Below are 5179 nucleotides of genomic sequence, written 5' to 3'. Positions count from 1 at the left end.
AAAAAAAAAAAGAAAGTTTTTTTTCTTCTCTTTCCAGAGCCTGAACGGGGAGGGGGTGGGGGCGGGGCACGCCGGTGCGTCACCCCCCCGCGGCGTCACCACGCACGGCCCCCGCCCCGCCCCCTCCACCTGCGCCGGCCGTGGCGGAAAGAGCCGAGTGTGCTCGAGCAGAAGGGCCGAAGGCGCGGCCTCCGTGTGTTAGGCTACCGGGCGGCGGCTGGGCCTGCGGGACTCCCGGCGCCCGGCCGGGCCGCCACTTTTGTTCAGACCGCGACTGGGCTACGGGGCCTGGCAAGGACCGGGGGCGGCGGCCTGGCCGAGACTGGACCCCTAGGCGCGAAGTCGGCGCCAGTCAGGCCCGTCCGTCCCTCTGGGGCGACTCTGCCCAGTCCCGGCTCTTCTCTTCCCTGCCTGCGACGTCCGGGGAGACCCGAGCCAGGCCTGGTCACTTATCCTTGCCGGATGCCAGCGACGTGTGGTGGCCTCTGCAGGTTACAGACCGCCTGCAGGTCCTCCTGCGAACTTGTGCATATGGGGAAACCGAGGCAGGAAGTGGCAGGACTGGGATTTGAACTCCTCTCCCCCAAAGTGAAATGAGGGAGATGCCCCTGCTCCTCAGCCCACTACTAAGCCCCTGCTCCCCAGCCCACTGCAACCCAGCCCTCAGGGCCGACACCGTCACCTACCAAGGGTGGTGGTGAGCGCTGCTCCTACCCCGGGCTGGGGCGCGGCCAGCCTGTGCCAGGCCCAGAAGGCCGCTTACATCGGGGCCCCGACAACCACTTGGGAACTCCACAGATCCTCCAGACAGGTGTGGGGTCCGGCTCCTGTGGCCACTCCCTGCGGAACAGTTCCAAAACAACCTAAAGTGTTCGCATCTCAGTCTTAGATGCTTCTCAAAACTTCCGGGCGACTCATCCTGAAGTCCTTATCTGAAAGGTATCATGGGCAACCAGGTTTCCTAAGCCAGAAACCAGTGAGTCAAAGTGGACTCCTCCCTCTTTCTCCACCCACCACACAGCCCAGTCTCCCCCGCGTCCTTTTACCTGGGGAAGCGGCTCTTTCTCCCCATCCCACTGCCCTAGAGTCATCCAGTACCGCTAGAGGGGATATGGTGGCAACTTCCCACTTATGTGTACCCTGCGCTCCACATTTCTCCCCACACAGCACCAGAATTAACTTCCTGGAAAAAGAACTCTGTTCAATAACTTCTTTACATAGAAAAAAAATAGATATAGATATAGATATAGATATAGATATAGATGTAGATATAGATACAGATATATAATATCTATATAGACATATGTAGAGATACAGATCTAAAATCTCATTTAAAAAAAATGTATAGCCTGTTTAAAATATATATACCCAAAGAGATTGTCTTAAAATGTCAAGACTGAATGATCTTTCTATGTTTTTTTAAATTTATATTGTTCGAAATCTTGTACTGCCCCACCCCTTGCATCTGTCTTTTCCACTTTCTATCCTTTATTCCACCATCACCTCCAGTAGGAAGTTCTCATCATTCAGGCCTTGCAAATGCTGTTCCCTGTGCTGAGAATACATATGCCTGGAAAACTCTTAACTCATCCTCCAAGACCCAGTTCAAATATTACCTACTCCAGGAAATCCTCCTAGCCCACTTAGACTCCCACAACGCTCTGGGTATATCTCTGTGAGGGCACATCTCACACTGTGTCATTATTTTTTTCATTCATTTATGTTTTTATTTATACATCAAATATCCCTTGAGAATATCCTGAGATCACTGCCACTGTGCTAATCTTTTGGCCAAAGAATAAAGAAAGCAATCCCTAAAAATCAAGACCTGGAAACCATAAACAGAAGTATGCACGAAGTCAACTTGCACAGTCAGGCAGGAAGTGTACCAAGCCATAGAGTAACACAGGGCTGGCAACACCCTGTATCTGAATGTGCCATGTGTGCCCCTCTCACCATAAATCCATGGGCCCCTTGAGGGCAAGGGCCATGCCTTAGTTATAGAACAGTGCCCTCCAAAAAGTATGTTTGTAGAATTAATGCATGAATGAGTAAATACTGTCAGGTCCCCCTGAGTCCTAGAGGCCCTGAGTCCTAGAAGCCCCTGATAAGGGTAGGCTCCAGCACAAGATAGCTCCACTACCTACACAGGGGACAACATGTCAGATCAGTGAGAAACCTCAGCCAGGGCCTGCCTTGGTTCAGTAGGGTCACCACCTGGTCCTCGGGGTCCCTCAGTAAATGGTTTACACAGCCATGTGCACGTGAGCTCACACCATGCCCCCATCAGTGGGTAGCTGTGGCATCATTCATGCCTCATTTTACAGAGAAGGAAACTGAAAGAACTCAGTCCTAATGACCAAGAGGTAAATGACCTAGACATGTCAAGGCCAGGCCAGAAACACAAGTCTTCAAATTCCAGCTCCACACTCTTCCTGCCTAACCATCCTTAACACTAAAACATACCTGCTTTGCAGTCCCTTTTTCTCTCATTTGTATCATTTTGATCAATTCCTTTGGTATTTCCTGATATCTGCTTTTTCTTTCCTTTCTGTTTCTTCTCCCCTTGGTTTGACTCTCATCCAAGAACACTATGCTCAGACATTGAAGAAGGAATAGCAAGGAAGGAAGTATGTGTATGCCTGTACACCTTTAGCTGGGAATCAAGGTTGACACAGAAGAAAGGGACCCAACACTGTTGAGCACCTTCTGTATGCCAGGCCACTCTGCCACATGCTGCCCTTAGATCAATACTTCCCACAATTCTGGAGGGAGATATCACTGTCCTCATTTCATAGATGAGGAAATAAGGCCCAGAGGAGGGCAAGTCACTTAGCCACTAAAGATTTCAACTGGGTTGCAAACCAAAGGCTACCTACTCTTTCCACAAACCTCACCCTCTTCAGACTCAGAGGCTGTAGGACCAAGGAATTCCCACTTACAGAATGCTTAGGGGGCCAAGAAAACGAGGTAGGGAGGGGCCAGCAGAGGAACAAGAGGTAGAAATAAATCAAGAAAGATTTCCCGAGAAAAATTCATTTGAATCTAACAGCTGATAAATGCATAAACATAATGTGTTATATCCACACAATGGAATATATTTGGCCACGCAGGAATGAAGTACTGATACATGCTATGGCATGAATGAACCTTAAAAATGTTATGCTCAGTGAAAGAAGTCAGTTACCAAAGACCATATATTATATGATTACATTTATATGAAATGTTCAGAATAGGCAAATTCATAAGAGACAGAAAGTAGAGTAGTAGTTGTGGGCCAGGGGATAACTAGAGAGAGGAGGAAGATAGTGGATGGCAGCTAAGGGATATGGGGTTTCTGTTTGGGGTGATGAAATGTTCTAAAATTAGTAGTGAAGATAGTTGTAGAACTCTGAATATACTAAAAACCATTGAAATTTACACTTTAAATGGGTGAATCGTATGGTATGTGAATTATATTTCCATAAAACTTGTTTTTAACATGTCCACTTACAAAGAAGAGGAACCAGGAATGACGGAGGTTGGGGCTTCCAACAGAAGGAAGCAAGTCAGGGGGTCAGCTGGAAGAGCACACAAAGATCTGTGCCAAGAAGGGTCCAGGAGGGGTGGATTAGATGTGATTGGGATTTCCCAACTAGGGGCTGAGGGATGAACTAGCAGGCGGAAAACAAAGACTGAGATTCACAAGTGGCAAGAAAGAAAGGAAACTGAGGAGGGAGAGACTTTCTCCCTAAGCTGCAGTTGCACAACCAGTTGCCTCCTACCTTGGACCCCAGTGGACACCTCACACCTAGTGGGCCCCAAACAGAAGCCACAACCCTCTCCCCAGACTAGCTCCTCCTCACATGCTCCTCATCCCAGGAACACCCTCTCCTCTCTTCTACGGCCTAGCTTCCCACCTCCTCTCTCCTGAACCTTTAATCTCTTACTCTCTCGCACAATGACTCCTTCTCCTCAATAAACACTGTCTCCACAGTTAACCCTGACACCACCCCATCTCTTCCATTCCCAGCCGAGCTGCTTGACCAGGTTGCCTATCTATACTAACCCAACTTACTTCCTTTCCTCACATTCACAGTTTTTATTTTTTCTCTTGAAAAATTTCAAACAAGTTGTAAAAAATAATGTAAAGACACTTTGTCTACATTATTAAAGTAGGTAATGTTAACATTTTGCCACATCACCTTCAGATCTTTATTTTACTTATTTAAGAAATAATATGTCAGAGATAAAGCTGAAGGCACCCCCCATTTCCTGCCTTCCTCCCCCCAACCAAAGTCACCACTTTCCTGAAGTTGGTATATATTGTTCTCATGTAGGATATGGATTTTTGTTAAATCGAACCATATGAAACTGCTAGTATTTGATTTTGATTTCATCCAACATAACCACCATTGCATGTAGATATTGTATGGGCCCAGATTCCAACAAATTAAAATAATGAGACAATTGCAAATTGAAACACTGGCTGCTATGGAATGATACTAAGAAATTACTGTTAATTTGATTAAATGCAATAATGGTATTATTGTTATATTTTTTCAAATAGCCTTTATATTTTAAAGGCATAGGCAGAGGTATTTGTAGATGGGATAATATGCCTGGGAGGAGTAGATGGAGAAATGTTTAAAACAAGATTGGCCAGGAATTGATAACTATGGAAGTTGAGTGAGGGGCATAAGAGGATTCATTATATGATTCTGCATACTTTGTGTATTTTTAAATTTCTCATAATAAAAGGTTTCTAAACTATTGAAATACTGAGTATTTCCATCCACCAACATATATAAGCTGTTTATTTATTTAAATTTTCTTTTGTCTTGCAATAAAGTTTTATAATTTTTTCCATAAGGCCTTGCACATCTTTGGCTGATGCAACAAATTTCCTAAAACTCTCTTATTAGTTCTAATAACACTAATAATTTTTCTCTAGAATCTCTATGTAGAGATCTCTACGTGGATATTCTGTGTAGGCTATCAGATCATGTGTTAAAAAAGAAAAGGGTGAAATTTTGTTTTTCCCGTCCAGTGCTCATAATTTCTATTTCTTTGTTTTTTTACACGCTACTGGCTAGAACCTCAAGGATAATGTTGAATATAAATAGTGATAGATGCATCTACGTCTTGTTACTGACTTGAGTAAGAATGATGATTTTTGTAGGCTTATTCATTCTGCAAA

The sequence above is a fragment of the Pteropus alecto genome, unplaced genomic scaffold (genome assembly GCF_000325575.1).
Source record: "Pteropus alecto unplaced genomic scaffold, ASM32557v1 scaffold44, whole genome shotgun sequence".
Taxonomy (NCBI): Eukaryota; Metazoa; Chordata; class Mammalia; order Chiroptera; family Pteropodidae; genus Pteropus; species Pteropus alecto.
The sequence above is the reverse complement of the archived record's forward strand: the minus strand, read 5'-3'. Positions refer to the sequence as shown.